The sequence below is a fragment of the Chiloscyllium plagiosum genome, unplaced genomic scaffold (genome assembly GCF_037043375.1).
Source record: "Chiloscyllium plagiosum isolate Xiang-an unplaced genomic scaffold, Cpla_swu_hap1 HiC_scaffold_8, whole genome shotgun sequence".
In the NCBI taxonomy this organism is placed as follows: domain Eukaryota; kingdom Metazoa; phylum Chordata; class Chondrichthyes; order Orectolobiformes; family Hemiscylliidae; genus Chiloscyllium; species Chiloscyllium plagiosum.
In genome coordinates, this window is record NW_028270146.1 from 110827428 (window position 1) to 110844923 (window position 17496).

At 43.4% G+C, this 17496-nt stretch overlaps 2 non-coding genes across 2 annotated transcripts; both read left to right on the plus strand.

Moving 5' to 3' along the window:
• The first annotated feature begins 12411 nt into the window (after positions 1-12411).
• trnav-aac (transfer RNA valine (anticodon AAC)) lies at positions 12412-12484 on the plus strand. Its single transcript has one exon. It is a non-coding gene; the product is annotated as a tRNA-Val (tRNA).
• A 3290-nt stretch (positions 12485-15774) lies between these two features.
• On the plus strand, positions 15775-15847 carry trnav-aac (transfer RNA valine (anticodon AAC)). The gene has a single exon. It is a non-coding gene; the product is annotated as a tRNA-Val (tRNA).
• The last annotated feature ends 1649 nt before the right edge of the window (positions 15848-17496 follow it).

The window sequence follows — 17496 nt, forward strand, 5'->3', positions numbered from 1 at the left end:
CCATCCCATTAAACCCCTTAATTTCTTATCTCTTGGCTTTATCTCCCAGTAAATCTCATTTCCGTCGTCTTGAACGATTTTGTATCAAGGGAACTCTCACCATATCCTTCCTGCCCATATTCCAACCCCCAACACCCATGTATCACATCATGTCTTTACATCCCAGTAAATTTCGTCCTCAGAAATGATGTTGGGCCTAATTTAACGCATGAAAACTTACCACTGTGCTATGTAATCTCATTGCCGGTACAGGAAAGATGTGGGCTATTTCACTTACAGCTGAATCAGTTGGCTGCAGCAACATTGCGTCAAATCGCAGTCACATAGGTGAAAGTTGTGTTCATTTTTAATTTCTTCTCAACGTATGCTGAAGTAACACACTGAGGAATCAATTAATATTGTATGATATACATAAGGGGGCGCGCTAATCTGAGGTTATGGGATCAGAGTCGTTTGAATAACTTAGACCAGAGATTATTCAAATCTCAGGCTCATGAGATTGACAGAGAGCGATGTTGAGCATAATAAACTGTCTTGGCAAAACCCAGTGCTGTGAGGTTGTGGGAATAATGTACTTTAAAGCGTGCTGAAATTTCTGGCTCGCACAAGGAGTCCAGAACAAGGTAACAACATAACATTTGGTCGAAACAACTAAAAGCTTTGTTACATGGCTAAAAAAAAATCAATTCGAATTCGCCTAATCAGTTTAAGTTATGCCCCAATCAAGTTTGATGATGGTATTTTAACAATGTGAAACGATCCGATGGTTTGTGGAACAAATATCAGATATGTTCAACAGGGCTTATGCCCGAAACGTCGATTCTCCTGTTCCCTGGATGCTGCCTGACCTGCTGCGCTTTTCCAGCGACACATTTTCACCTTTGTTCTCCAGCATCTGCAGACCTCACTTTCTCCTCAAAGATGTTCAAAGGTTACCCAGAGTGGCGAAAAGCAGCAAAGACAGCAGCTAAAAGTCCAACAGATGTCGGATGCGAGTAAGATCTCCGAGGAGTGATTATCTGGAGAAAGAGATTGCATAGAAAAATGCATCGACACCGACCTGTAGAGAAAATCTAAAGAGAAAGATACAACGAGAAGATTCGACAACTGGCTGGTTTTTAAATTTGAACATTTTTGTAAAATCAATGGGGTCGGGTTTGGGGAAAACTTTTCAGACCAGTATTGTAGAGCAGATGGTTAAAGACAGGTTTAGAGAAAGGAGTGTAAGTAGTTGTAAGTTAATTATTCTCTTTAAAATGTAAAAATGTAATAATGTTGTTATTTTTAACTTAATTTTTGCTATAGTTCTTTGCCTCTTCAATTTTAACAGAATACAGCACGGGGTGAATCCTTACTGTTTTGCTTGTTTACATTAGCAGAGGAGTTTACCCCGTTATGTAATGCCAGTTTCTGTGGTTGCTGTATTGTTTCGCTCATTTGTGCATTTTGTCTCATTAACGATTTTGAAGTTGTCCCCCGACGCAAAGGTTCCGTGCTTTTGCTCCATTGTACAAAAGGTGTAGTGTGTTTAAGCAACACGGCTCCCTACAATAACATCCGACGCTTATTCAATCTATCTATCCTGGTATTGATCCATGGAAACATCACTGCGCACTCTCCTCGAGTTTGGAAAACAATTCCCTCTAAGATAATGTAACATTCCCGCATTCAAGGGGATTTCACTCCATCGCCTTCAATTCCTCACAGAATCCGATTCAACAAGTTTTGTCACTGAGTCATTTATTTGTTTGTGTTCAAATCATGTGAGCAAAGGGTCACAGTTGGAGAGTGCTGGTCCCATAAAACAGAGGTCAGACCATACTCTGTGCACTGTACTCTGCTGTTCACCATTTCACTAACAGCAGGTAGATGCATCTATGCTCTGCAAAATGTTCACGCCTGTTTTAAGAAACAGTTCCTGGTTCCTACTTTTGTTGTCACACAGACCAAGATTGTAAATGATGGAAACATGCACTAGTAGAGACTGTCTAATCTCCCAAATCCCTTGTCTTCCCAGCAAGTGGTAAGATGCTGGACTGAATCGCTTTCTTCTGTTCCTTATCACTCGTGGATGATGTGAGCTGTGAAAACTTTTCTCTGAGCTGGGAGTAACATGGTAAAGTTTATACACATCATGTGCAGTGTTCCAGAGCGACAAGGCTCGCTGCAGTATCTTTCCGTGCTGATTCAGATTGCAGAGCCCTCGCTGTGAATTCGAGAATTACACAGACAGTGTTCCCGATTACTGGCAGAGATTTTCTCTTTCCCACCAGTTCTGCACTTTTCTATCTTTCTCAAGTGGAAATATTTGGACAAGGTTCCCAAAAGAATATGAGTTCCTGTGCATGCAAGGTCTCCATTTAGTACAGCTTTCCAGAATTTCCATAACACCCACTCCCACTAGCCCCCTCCCCCGCTGCAGAAGCTTGTGATTGATAGGGAGCTGAAGAGCGCATTCACATTGCTCTCCCACAACACTGATTGCCAATAGAAGATGAGTTTGCGCAGCTGCCAGCGGGGGAAGGGCTAGCGCAGCCTCCTGGGAAACGGGAGTCAGAATGGCAAGTAGCTATTATTAAAACTCAGTACTGCCTTCACTCCAAAACAAAAGAAAAAGTATTTTTTAAACAAAGAGACTCACCTGAATTATAGATCACGATTAAGGTGCGGTTCTGTCTCGTTGGTCTTGGGTGTGATATCCACTCGGGTGGGTGACGTACGCGCGAGAAGTTACACTTGAGCCCTGGAGTTTTGCATACGGTCCCATTTTTGACTCAGAAAGTATGATTTCGATGAGATCGACGTCAGATCAAGATACTGCATCTTCAAGACAGACACCAGCAGCTTCTTGTATGCCGTTACTAGACAGAGAAATGTATTCTCCAACTTAAATGATGCTGATCCTGTTAATGTGGATCTTGCCGAGTGCACGTCCTGTGCGGAGTAACCTGAATGCCTTGTTTTTCTCACGCTGTGTTCTGCATGTCATTGATTACTATGATCTGCCTTTACCAATTGCAAAGGTTTTCACTGCACTCAGGTAAATGTGACAATCAATCAATCAAATATAATCACCCAATCGAATGACACAGACGTTTCCTTATTGTTTGGATCCAGCACAGCGAAGGTGGGCTGTATGGCCTCAATTTGCACTATTTCGTGATTCTGAGTGAAATAATAGTTAAACTAACAGAATGTGGGAAGTTACTCACAGGTTATATTAACGCAGCCGGGACACATATGCGCCACAGTATATCACACTAAAATAGTGAAGATCTTCTTGAAGTCATCCTCTGAGGCACAGGCCACATGCCAGATTAAAAGCTGAAGACCACGGGAAACTGCTGTGGTCAGCGCTAACAGAGCGATCCAGCGGGAGCATACTGGACTCATAACCCAGAAATTAATGGATTGAAAATATCCTCTTCTCGTTGACAATTCCAGGTTTCAGTGTGTGTACTGCCGGCCAGTGTTCCTCTATAACATAGCTCCATTCAACGTGTTGCATGTTGTTTCAATTTCCACTTCCTTTCTCTCAATGTATCTGAAATGAATATCGTGTACTGATACACCCGCCAAATTTACACAGGTGAGGAAACATATTTGTAAATGTCTGGAAACTCTTTTCCTGTTCTCTATCTTTCTTCTATGATTGGATTCGCAAACCCACTTGCCAGAGCTGGGAATAAACTGGTGTAGGTAAGATATATCAGTTGCAGAGTGCTCTATGCGCATGACGCCCTGCATTTAGTCCCCACGCTATTTCACACAGCAGTGTCCTCCCTGTTAAATGAAAAACCATGAATGACAATTGGATCATCTTGTTGGAGACAACCTTACGACACAGACACAGTTCCGCATTATTAGGACATGCATCACCAATTATGAGATATGCAGGTGACACAGAGTTGCAGTCAACTCGATGGGCTGAACGGCTTCTGCCGGCGCGTGAATGATGCCACACATTGATGCTGTCCCTCCTCTTATCTCTGAGACAGAGCGGCTGAGGGTGAAACAATGTCTCATCTTTAACCCTCCTTCTGCGTTAGATTATCTGCAACCCCGCAGCTCAGGGCTGTGGGAATGGCGCTCAGTGAGTGAGGGTTTTACTCGGATTGTCTTCATCTCGGATAGTTAGGGCTCAGATGCTAACTGCTGCCCGATTGCAGCAAAGAAACAGATGCCCGTATTAGAAAAAACTTCTCTGTAAGGATTGCTGTGTGAAGATGGATTCTGAACACCTAACAGGCTGCACAGAAATGCCCTCACATGAATTTACCTGAGGGAAGAGTATCCGGAGTACATTTCTCTACTTCCCACTATCACAACATCTTTGTCGCTATCTCAGATAAATGATATTTGGAGGACGTTCCCAATCAAACTTGCTGATTTCCAGCACTTGAGGGACCTGGTTGTGCCGATGAGAGAGAGCTTTAGAGCGTGTTAGCGCTTGCCTCCCCTCACAGTGCCTGCTGGTGGATGGAAATAGATGAATAATCTGCCAATGGACACAGCTCAGTCCAAACGGAAGGGATAAACAGCACCATCCCGCGAACAAGGAGAGGGAATGAGTAGGTGATATTCTTGAAACTCTATGCTGTTTCAAAATCCGAGCGCAAAGTGGGATGTAGTTGGATCTGAGTGAATCTCAGCTGGTTTCGTGCTAGAAATGCAAGAATGTTTAGGGTTATTATCTTCGCTTCGTAGCTTGTGTTAATACTGGCATGTGAGAATTCTTACTTCAAGTCGCCTTCGAGCCTTGGCTGTTTGATTTCACTTTTGGCCGATCGCCCTATCAACTGTTAGATAAAAAAGGTGCACATTATGAAATTGCACCCCTTGAAATAACTTTGTCTTTTGTGGTCAGAAGTGTCATTGTAGTGGGCATCACACAATACCATACGTGGTGAAATTGAAACAAATGTTTCAGGATGTTAGCATACACAATCCCACTCTGAATAAATCCACCATCTGGATGTTCACACAGTTCTGAATGCTGACATTTAGGAAATGGGAACGTGAAATGATTGGAAGCAGCGCTGAACAGGTTGATGGGAATGGCGTGGTGTATGAGGAGTAGCAACAATAAAGGTCATTTGGAAAGTTGGGACAGTTCTCCATGGAGAACAGAAGGTCGAAAGCTGGCGTTATTGAACCTTTCCAAGTCATGAGTGGTTTAGACATAGGAGAAAATAAAGGGAGAATGCTCCCTACGCCTGAAAGTATCGAGAACGATTCGGTAGAGTTTTAAAGTCATTACTAAAAGAAGAAAAATGCACATGAGGAAGAACGTTTTCACATCGGGAGTGGTTCGGGTCTGCAAAGCACTGCCTGACTTGGCAAAGACACAGTTTCAATCAAGTTATTTAAAAACTAATTCGATGTTTATGTTGAAAGTAAACGTGTGCAGAGTTACAGGGAGAAGGCAAGAGAATGATACCAAAACAGAAGCACATTTATCTCTGTGGGGAGCCAGCACAGCTAAGGTGGTTTGTGACACATTTGTGATTCTGAGTGGAATCACAATTCGACCAACAGAATGCAGGGAGTTAGATAACGGTGATTTTGGCAAAGCCAGGACACATCTACACAACAGAATATTACCCAGCAGGTACATGTCACAGGGAGGATGGCGCTCTCTGAAAATCCTGCAGGGTGTCCTGCCATCAGACACAGCGCACTTCACTTTCAGATTATACCAGAGTGAGAGCCAAGGAAGACAACTTGGTTAATTGTACGTTTTGTCAGCACGGGAGTTACGAACAATGATTGGAAGTGGAAATAGTGGTGATTTGTACACATTTGAAGTGTTTACGGGAAACAGGGAGCTGAGGAAGACACAAGGTAAAGCCATTGAGATCTGACAACAGGAGCAGCAAATACGTTGGACAGCGCAGAGGAGATCTTTGAAGTCTTGAATTCTGGTAAATGGCCCGAGCGTGCTTTCACAAGGCCACACTTTTACAAAATGTAATGTGTGCTTGGCTCTTGGCCTTATGTTGTAGCAAGGAAAATATCACGGTTACACTGCAGGAAATTCCATTTTCCAAGGAGAGGGCAGTCAGCATTTCACAAAGGAGTATATTCTGAAAACTTTCACATAAATTGTTGCATTCCATCTTTGTGTCTTGCTTTGTTTCCTTCCCACTTGAACTGTCATTGTGCCCACACTGAAGGTGTGTTGCTTCTTCTGCGTGCCTTTTACAGTCTGAGTGACATGATGAGGCTGTACTGCTCCATCCTCTGATGCAATTTTCACTTCAATTCAGTTTACCTTAACTTCGTTATCTGATAGCTTTCCCATTGTTTCGGTTTTAAGCGCTCGTCTTAGAACCAACCTGTCCTCCTCCAAAATAAATTCGAATCTCAGCCACACTGTTATCATTGCAAACGAGCGACACCTTCATTCTGAGGTCAATATTTACTGCTGTCTCATTTCACATTATCAGCTACCGTGCTATCTGGTGGCTTCTAGAAATGACTATTAATATAAACTGCTGCAAAATCCGCCAATATGAAAGAAAAACATAAAGTTTCAAGAAACTTTTGTCATCCACAAACAAACGACAATAAGGAATATAACTGTTGGGACAAATGTTAATGCAAGAACATTGCCAAATCTGAGTCTGAAAATCTTGCTGCAATTGTTTTGCTTTTAATGAGCACACACATTGAGTTCAATGCACACCGATCCCCAACTCGGAGAAGGGAATCCTTGGCTTTGAAGATGCGTTGAGAATGTTCACTGGATTCATCACAGTCATGGGAGGACTGTCCTCTGGGAGCATATGAATAAAATCATTCAATGTCGAATGGCGTTTCCAAACATGAGTGGTGAAGGGAATGTCTCCATTCACAAATTAAACATTGGATACGATTTAATACAGGGACACACGAACAAACCAGACAATAACACAGAAAGATGATAAACAATAGATATGACAATTACTTTTTGGAAAGTTTTGATTTTAGATCCACGGTGGTCTTTGACGACGGGTATTTCATGCCCACACCGAGTCTGCACAGAACACGACTGCAGCTCCAATGTGATGTGAGTGAATCTCAGTTACCTTTAGAAAAAGTTGAGACTCACTCAGGTCAAGGAGATTTCGGGATGCTGGCCTTACAAACCTTTTCCCAAATTCCTTGGAAGTACAAAGGAGGTTTTTATGGCGAGGTTGTTCATGATCTGGCTAGACAATAACGAACGTTGTTTGAATTTATGAAAAGGGAAATTATATTACAAAGCAAAGAGTTCATAACGAAAGTGTAAAATCTAAAGGTCAAACTCAGCGCAAACATTGTTTGTAATCTTTGTCCTCACTCTCCAACAAAAACGTAAAGAAATTAGAAAGGGCACAACCACAATTTCCTGTATAGAAAGGCATGAGGAAACTCAGGGTTGAGGTTTACTGAGGCATAAAAACATTAGAAATGATACAAACAGATTTTATGAGGATGATAGACAGAATGAGGGATTTTAATCACATGATTTTGAAAAGGCTGTACCGGAAACATGCAAGTTTGGGAAGTAAACGAAAGACATCATTCACATAATACAAGGTTTGAAGTGACTAAATCAGCGGTATTCCTTCTTTCGAGTAAATCAATAAATAGAGTCTCAGATTCAAAACGATTGGTCAATGATCCAGAAAAACTTGCGTCAGAGTTTCTTCTTCTCAAGAGCTATTTCAATCCAGAACGAATTTCCAAAAAGAATGATAGAAGCTGAGTCCAGAGTGTTTCATAAGACACATGAACTCGAATTTACCATTGGGAGAAAGTCAAAGTTCATGTACAAATTTCGAATTTTGTTGAATAATCAAAAAGGATTTTTCATGAACACGTCCGGCTGGATAAGATGGAATATAAAATGTTCATGAATTTGAAAGGTATGGCATATTATTCAATGTGAAACATTGTAAATGGACTTGATCTTCTAGAAGATAGCAAACAAAAGTTACTTCCAAATGAGAAGGAACTGAACTGTCGCGAGGAAACATAATGCCTGCTAGGAGACTGTTACGTCATTGCTGTTGTGAAACAAAGTCTTGCGGTGTCTCGAGTCGTTGTTATTTGGTTTACTGGCGAATGGAAAAATCGTTCCAATGAATTTCGATGTCATATGTCATTGCATTTCCCCAATTTCCTTCATTTCCGCCCTGGAGACGTTGGAAGGGAAAGGTAATCCAATCGAAACTGTGATTGGTGAAATTCACTTTTTATGGCCCATTCTTATTCTGTCCTTTCTTTCTCTCTTTTCAGCATTGTCTTGGATGTGGTGGTGCACTAAGGCTGCAGCATGTATGAAAGAGTAGTTTGGAATTGCCCTGTGGTTAGTTGTGAGATTATTTTATGACTCATGCCCTCGGACTGTCTCACATTTAGCATTCATGCATCTCTGTGTCTGAAAATGCATTTGGTTTGCCAGTTTTGTTTGTGTTCCGTGTTAAATGTGTTGGGTTTTGCGATTCGCTCAATATATTACGAGTTAACAGGGTTTCTGAGCTGAGGCCTGCTCCGTTTTGTGCATTTTCCCTGTAGTCCGGTGTGTTTCATGTTCCCTATAAACGTGGAAGATGTCCTGTTTCGAGCAATGGGTGAAATCATTTAACATTCATGCATCTGTTATTTCATCGCTGTTGTGACTCTACTCGTTGTTATTTGGGTTTCTAGCTAATGGGAAAATCGTTCCAATGAATTTCGATGTCATACCTTATTGAATTTCTTCCATTTCCTTCATTTCGGTCCTGGAAACATCGGAAGGGAAAGGTCATCCAATCGAGACTGTGATTGGTAAAATTCACTTTTTACGGTCAATTCTTATTATGTTCTTTCTTTCTCTCTTTTCAACATTGTCTGGAAAGTGGTGGTGCACTAAGGCTGCAGTTTGTTTGGCTGCAATCGTCATCAATTTAACGTGTCATTTTTTTTCGTTTTCAAGATGTCGATTACGCTGGACAACAACGAGCGATTGGAAACAGAAAGGTGAAACGGAGAACGGATTCAACTTTCAGTGCTGGACGCCACAGAGCCGCAGCACGGGCGGCTGTGGCTCGTTTCTGTAGTGTAGTGGTCATCACGTTCGCCTAACACGCGAAAGGTCCCCAGTTCGAAACTGGTCAGAAACTGTTTTGTTCTTCAACTGCAGCCTTTTACATGGACAAGAACTGAGCTTTCTTGCATCTTTCCCATCTGCAAACCTGCCTTCGAATTTGCTTCAACAAATCTGTTCTCGTCGTGAAATGTAATGCCATTCCATTTAATTACAGTGCAAAGCGTTGTTAAGTTTTTCTCCAACCTGGTTCTGATCACATGCCATTCTGTTGGAGAGTGTAGTTACCGCCTTCTGATCCTTCCACGAAAAGCAGTACCGCATTTGCCTTCCTTGCGCAGGCGGCTCGCTTCAAAGACAGGAAAGAAGCAGATGCTCTGGTGTCACAGCGCACCACGAATTCCTGAACTTGTCTGTCTGTCAAATGAATCCCAAGGTCGTCTCAGAAAGACCTCATTTGGAAGCTATCAATCGTTATTCAACGTGCGAGAATTGGCACCAGATATCCTGAATCATGTTTTGGAGCAATTCGCACGTTAGTGGCTCATTCAATCAGCAACAGCAATGAAAGAAATTGCACTCTCAGAGGAACCTTTCTACTTGCGCATTCAGAGCGTCGCTATTATGAAGGTCCGCCCCGAGATCTAAGTCATGTTGGAACTGAAACGGAGAAATCAACAGAGAGGCTACAGAATGACATCGCATCCATTTGGTTTTCTTTGAATCACTGACGAGCAGGAAAATGTAAACGGGGAGTGCGAGTGGGGACGTGAGGCAGTTGCAGCTCTGGTGAAATTCTTTCTTTATGATTCACTCAGCAACCAGAGACGTGAAGGTGACTCAGGCGTGACATCGAGAACAAAAAGCACTCAAGGGCAGTTAGCACCTTCTTCTGGAGTGGGGGTGGGGTGAGGTAATTACCTTTTGACTTCTGTTACTATGTTCAGAAACTGGCTTTTAGATTGAGGTGAACAGAAACTGCATTTCTAAAAAGCACCACGGAATTTAGCAAAATTTATTGAGTCGCTTCTCCTCGATTCCCACACAGGTTTCCAATTCAGTTGGTATCCATGTGGCTCATGTCCAGGAGCGAACGTCTCAGTAGCAAATTGCACGGTTACGGTAAAAGACAAGGAAAGTGGCATCTCGAACTGGCTCCGAGGTCAGAGCATTCTCTCAATGTGATCTGTCGTTCTCGGATTGTAATGCTACCTCCGGTTTTAGGGTGGAGAACATTCTTTGGGACTCCTATTCGGAAAAAAAAACACAGACACATTGACTGAAACTATGCTGCACGGTATGATGCGGAACACGGCCTGCTCAGGTTTGTGCATTTTCCCTGTAGTCCGGTGTGTTTCGTGTTCCGTGTAAACGTGAAAGTCGTCCTGTTTCGAGCAATGGGTGAAATCATTTAGCAAAGCAAGAATGGAAATTCCAGTAATGTCAAGCAGCTCATGTTTATTTGACCAAATCATAAGCGAACCCATATTCTCACGCACTCACAGATACATTTGTAGCTGAAAAGAGTCTGAGAAGATAGACTGAGCTTACCATTGATTTTTGCCTGGATTGATGGGCTATCAATATCTGCTGCGAAAATGACATTGTTGCCGGGCACATCCCAGCAGCTGTGCGAGTCCGAGAGGAATCATGGAACCCTTTTCATGTGACTTTACATCTGTTGTTATGCAGGAGCACAATTGGAAATATAAGAAAATGAGGCGGCGCCGCCGGGTGGTAGTGTGGCCGAGCGGTCTAAGGCGCTGGATCCAGGTTCCAGTCTCGAAAGGGGCGCGGGTTCGAAACCCACCACTGCCATTTCTGCTGATCAACTCCAATGCTGCAGCTTGTTAAAATGCTGTTTTGGTGTCCACTGCATATTGATGTTGAAAACAAAAGTAAAATGGGTTTGCTTCGCAGGGAATTAACTGTGGTGTGGGATACTGCCAAATATTCCAAAATGTCTCTACTGTCATGATGGTGTTCGACTCCCGCGCGGAGAATCGCAAACAGTTGTGCCGTCCCAGGCAGGTTGAGCCTTTACTGGAACCGAATGGAGACTGTTATTTCATCGCTGTTGTGAAACGAAGTCCTACGGTGACTCTACTCGTTGTTATTTGAGTTTCTAGCTAATGGGAAAATCGTTCCAATGAATTTCGATGTCCTACCTTATTGAATTTCTCACATTTCCTTCATTTCCGTCCTGGAAACATCAGAAGGGAAAGGTAATCTAATCGAGACTGTGATTGGTGAAATTCACTTTTTACGGCCAATTCTTATTATGTTCTTTCTTTCTCTCTTTTCAGCATTGTCTGGAAAGTGGTGGTGCAGTAAGGCTGCAGCATGTTTGAAAGAGTCGTTTGGAAATGTCCCGTTGTTAGTTGTGAGATTACTTTATGACTCATTCCCTCGGACTGTATCACATTTAGCATTCATGCATCTCTGTGTCTGAAAATGCGTGAGGTATGCCAGTTTTGTTTGTGTTCCGTGTTAAATGCTTTCTGTTTTGCGATTCGCTCAATACATTTCGATTTAACAGTGTTTCTGAGGTAACTTCCAGCAGCCAAAATCCTCAGCTGAGGATCTGGGAAAATTTCACAGAGTATGGTCAGTCGGAGCTAAAGTAAGGAAGTCGGTCGTTTCTACAGTGTTTCACAATACTACCTTTCCCGTGAGCAGTCGAACAGACTAAATGATTGTGCCACAGACTGCGATGGCAAACTCCGCTGAAAATTAATCCTTTAAAGCCGGTGGAAGCAACATGACGTTATTGGGGTTCACCTGGAAAAAAATACTTCGGTAAAATACATGCTCACCACATAGCCAAAATTAAACAAGTCTCGTTCCCCAGCATTTGGCTCCAATCCCTCTAAACGCATCCTATCCAGAAACTCACCCGATTACCTTTGCAATTTTCTGAGTGTAATAGCCTCCTCCACATCCTCTGGTAGATCATTCCAAACACGCACAACCTTCTTTGTGGGAAATGTGCCTCAGGTCCTTTGTCACTTTCAACCCACTCACCTTAAAGCTATGCTGTCGAGTTTTCAACTCACACCAACTTGGGTAAAACACGTAAATACTCAGTTTACCACCCTTCCATAAGGTCATGTCGCAGCTGTTACGCTGCAGGGAAAGTTTATTCCACCAGCCTATTCCATCTCGCCCCACGGTACAAACATCGACGACATCTTTGTCTATATCTTGTCATCAATTTAAAGTGTCTTTTTTACGTTTTCAAGATGTCGATTACGCTGGACAATAACGAGCTATCGGAAACAGAAAGGTGAAACAGAGAACGGATTCAACTTTCAGTGCTGGACGCCACAGGGCCGCAGAACAGGCGGCTGTGGCTCGTTTCTGTAGTGTAGTGGTCATCACGTTCGCCTAACACGCGAAAGGTCCCCAGTTCGAAACTGGGCAGAAACTGTTTTGTTCTTCAACTGCAGCCTTTTACATGGACAAGAGCTGAGCTTTCTTGCATCTTTCCCATCTGCAAACCTGCCTTCGAATTTGCTTCAACAAATCTGTTCTCGTCGTGAAATGTAATGCCATTCCATTTAATTACAGTGCAAAGCGTTGTTAAGTTTTTCTCCAACCTGGTTCTGACCACATGCCATTCTGTTGGAGAGTGTAGTTACCGCCTTCTGATCCTTCCACGAAAAGCAGTACCGCATTTGCCTTCCTTGCGCAGGCGGCTCGCTTCAAAGACAGGAAAGAAGCAGATGCTCTGGTGTCACAGCGCACCACGAATTCCTGAACGTGTCTGTCTGTCAAATGTATCCCAAGGTCGTCTCAGAAAGACCTCATTTGGAAGCTATCAATCGTTATTCAACGTGCGAGAATTGGCACCAGATATCCTGAATCATGTTTTGGAGCAATTCGCACGTTAGTGGCTCATTCAATCAGCAACAGCAATGAAAGAAATTGCACTCTCAGAGGAACCTTTCTACTTGCGCATTCAGAGCGTCGCTATTATGAAGGTCCGCCCCGAGATCTAAGTCATGTTGGAACTGAAACGGAGAAATCAACAGAGAGGCTACAGAATGACATCGCATCCATTTGGTTTTCTTTAAATCACTGACGAGCAGGAAAATGTAAACGGGGAGTGCGAGTGGGGAAGTGAGGCAGTTGCAGCTCTGGTGAAATTCTTTCTTTGTGATTCACTCAGCAACCAGAGACGTGAAGGTGACTCAGGCGTGAAAGCTCTTCATATCGAGAACAAAAAGCACTCAAGGGCAGTTAGCACCTTCTTCTGGTGTGGGGGTGGGGTGAGGTAATTACCTTTTGACTTCTGTTACTATGTTCAGAAACTGGCTTTTAGATTGAGGTGAACAGAAACTGCATTTCTAAAAAGCACCACGGAATTTAGCAAAATTTATTGAGTCGCTTCTCCTCGATTCCCACACAGGTTTCCAATTCAGTTGGTATCCATGTGGCTCATGTCCAGGAGCGAACGTCTCAGTAGCAAATTGCACGGTTAAGGTAAAAGGCAAGGAAAGTGGCATCTCGAACTGGCTCCGAGGTCAGAGCATTCTCTCAATGTGATCTGTCGTTCTCGGATTGTAATGCTACCTCCGGTTTTAGGGTGGAGAACATTCTTTGGGACTCCTATTCTGAAAAAAAAACACAGACACATTGACTGAAACTATGCTGCACGGTATGATGTGGAACACGGCCTGCTCAGGTTTGTGCATTTTCCCTGTAGTCCGGTGTGTTTCGTGTTCCGTGTAAACGTGAAAGTCGTCCTGTTTCGAGCAATGGGTGAAATCATTTAGCAAAGCAAGAATGGAAATTCCAGTAATGTCAAGCAGCTCATGGTTATTTGACCAAATCATAAGCGAACCCATATTCTCACGCACTCACAGATACATTTGTAGCTGAAAAGAGTCTGAGAAGATAGACTGAGCTTACCATTGATTTTTGCCTGGATTGATGGGCTATCAATATCTGCTGCGAAAATGACATTGTTGCCGGGCACATCCCAGCAGCTGTGCGAGTCCGAGAGGAATCATGGAACCGTTTTCATGTGACTTTCCATCTGTTGTTATGCAGGAGCACAATTGGAAATATAAGAAAATGAGGCGGCGCCGCCGGCTGGTAGTGTGGCCGAGCGGTCTAAGGCGCTGGATCCAGGTTCCAGTCTCGAAAGGGGCGCGGGTTCGAAACCCACCACTGCCATTTCTGCTGATCAACTCCAATGCTGCAGCTTGTTAAAATGCTGTTTTGGTGTCCACTGTATAATGATGTTGAAAACAAAAGTAAAATGGGTTTGCTTCGCAGGGAATTAACTGTGGTGTGGGATACTGCCAAATATTCCAAAATGTCTCTACTGTCATGATGGTGTTCGACTCCCGCGCGGAGAATCGCAAACAGTTGTGCCGTCCCAGGCAGGTTGAGCCTTTACTGGAACCGAATGGAGACTGTTATTTCATCGCTGTTGTGAAACGAAGTCCGACGGAGACTCTACTCGTTGTTATTTGAGTTTCTAGCTAATGGGAAAATCGTTCCAATGAATTTCGATGTCCTACCTTATTGAATTTCTCACATTTCCTTCATTTCCGTCCTGGAAACATCAGAAGGGAAAGGTAATCTAATCGAGACTGTGATTGGTGAAATTCACTTTTTACGGCCAATTCTTATTATGTTCTTTCTTTCTCTCTTTTCAGCATTGTCTGGAAAGTGGTGGTGCAGTAAGGCTGCAGCATGTTTGAAAGAGTCGTTTGGAAATGTCCCGTTGTTAGTTGTGAGATTACTTTATGACTCATTCCCTCGGACTGTATCACATTTAGCATTCATGCATCTCTGTGTCTGAAAATGCGTGAGGTATGCCAGTTTTGTTTGTGTTCCGTGTTAAATGCTTTCTGTTTTGCGATTCGCTCAATACATTTCGATTTAACAGTGTTTCTGAGGTAACTTCCAGCAGCCAAAATCCTCAGCTGAGGATCTGGGAAAATTTCACAGAGTATGGTCAGTCGGAGCTAAAGTAAGGAAGTCGGTCGTTTCTACAGTGTTTCACAATACTACCTTTCCCGTGAGCAGTCGAACAGACTAAATGATTGTGCCACAGACTGCGATGGCAAACTCCGCTGAAAATTAATCCTTTAAAGCCGGTGGAAGCAACATGACGTTATTGGGGTTCACCTGGAAAAAAATACTTCGGTAAAATACATGCTCACCACATAGCCAAAATTAAACAAGTCTCGTTCCCCAGCATTTGGCTCCAATCCCTCTAAACGCATCCTATCCAGAAACTCACCCGATTACCTTTGCAATTTTCTGAGTGTAATAGCCTCCTCCACATCCTCTGGTAGATCATTCCAAACACGCACAACCTTCTTTGTGGGAAATGTGCCTCAGGTCCTTTGTCACTTTCAACCCACTCACCTTAAAGCTATGCTGTCGAGTTTTCAACTCACACCAACTTGGGTAAAACACGTAAATACTCAGTTTACCACCCTTCCATAAGGTCATGTCGCAGCTGTTACGCTGCAGGGAAAGTTTATTCCACCAGCCTATTCCATCTCGCCCCACGGTACAAACATCGACGACATCTTTGTCTATATCTTGTCATCAATTTAAAGTGTCTTTTTTACGTTTTCAAGATGTCGATTACGCTGGACAATAACGAGCTATCGGAAACAGAAAGGTGAAACAGAGAACGGATTCAACTTTCAGTGCTGGACGCCACAGGGCCGCAGAACAGGCGGCTGTGGCTCGTTTCTGTAGTGTAGTGGTCATCACGTTCGCCTAACACGCGAAAGGTCCCCAGTTCGAAACTGGGCAGAAACTGTTTTGTTCTTCAACTGCAGCCTTTTACATGGACAAGAGCTGAGCTTTCTTGCATCTTTCCCATCTGCAAACCTGCCTTCGAATTTGCTTCAACAAATCTGTTCTCGTCGTGAAATGTAATGCCATTCCATTTAATTACAGTGCAAAGCGTTGTTAAGTTTTTCTCCAACCTGGTTCTGACCACATGCCATTCTGTTGGAGAGTGTAGTTACCGCCTTCTGATCCTTCCACGAAAAGCAGTACCGCATTTGCCTTCCTTGCGCAGGCGGCTCGCTTCAAAGACAGGAAAGAAGCAGATGCTCTGGTGTCACAGCGCACCACGAATTCCTGAACGTGTCTGTCTGTCAAATGTATCCCAAGGTCGTCTCAGAAAGACCTCATTTGGAAGCTATCAATCGTTATTCAACGTGCGAGAATTGGCACCAGATATCCTGAATCATGTTTTGGAGCAATTCGCACGTTAGTGGCTCATTCAATCAGCAACAGCAATGAAAGAAATTGCACTCTCAGAGGAACCTTTCTACTTGCGCATTCAGAGCGTCGCTATTATGAAGGTCCGCCCCGAGATCTAAGTCATGTTGGAACTGAAACGGAGAAATCAACAGAGAGGCTACAGAATGACATCGCATCCATTTGGTTTTCTTTAAATCACTGACGAGCAGGAAAATGTAAACGGGGAGTGCGAGTGGGGAAGTGAGGCAGTTGCAGCTCTGGTGAAATTCTTTCTTTGTGATTCACTCAGCAACCAGAGACGTGAAGGTGACTCAGGCGTGAAAGCTCTTCATATCGAGAACAAAAAGCACTCAAGGGCAGTTAGCACCTTCTTCTGGTGTGGGGGTGGGGTGAGGTAATTACCTTTTGACTTCTGTTACTATGTTCAGAAACTGGCTTTTAGATTGAGGTGAACAGAAACTGCATTTCTAAAAAGCACCACGGAATTTAGCAAAATTTATTGAGTCGCTTCTCCTCGATTCCCACACAGGTTTCCAATTCAGTTGGTATCCATGTGGCTCATGTCCAGGAGCGAACGTCTCAGTAGCAAATTGCACGGTTAAGGTAAAAGGCAAGGAAAGTGGCATCTCGAACTGGCTCCGAGGTCAGAGCATTCTCTCAATGTGATCTGTCGTTCTCGGATTGTAATGCTACCTCCGGTTTTAGGGTGGAGAACATTCTTTGGGACTCCTATTCTGAAAAAAAAACACAGACACATTGACTGAAACTATGCTGCACGGTATGATGTGGAACACGGCCTGCTCAGGTTTGTGCATTTTCCCTGTAGTCCGGTGTGTTTCGTGTTCCGTGTAAACGTGAAAGTCGTCCTGTTTCGAGCAATGGGTGAAATCATTTAGCAAAGCAAGAATGGAAATTCCAGTAATGTCAAGCAGCTCATGGTTATTTGACCAAATCATAAGCGAACCCATATTCTCACGCACTCACAGATACATTTGTAGCTGAAAAGAGTCTGAGAAGATAGACTGAGCTTACCATTGATTTTTGCCTGGATTGATGGGCTATCAATATCTGCTGCGAAAATGACATTGTTGCCGGGCACATCCCAGCAGCTGTGCGAGTCCGAGAGGAATCATGGAACCGTTTTCATGTGACTTTCCATCTGTTGTTATGCAGGAGCACAATTGGAAATATAAGAA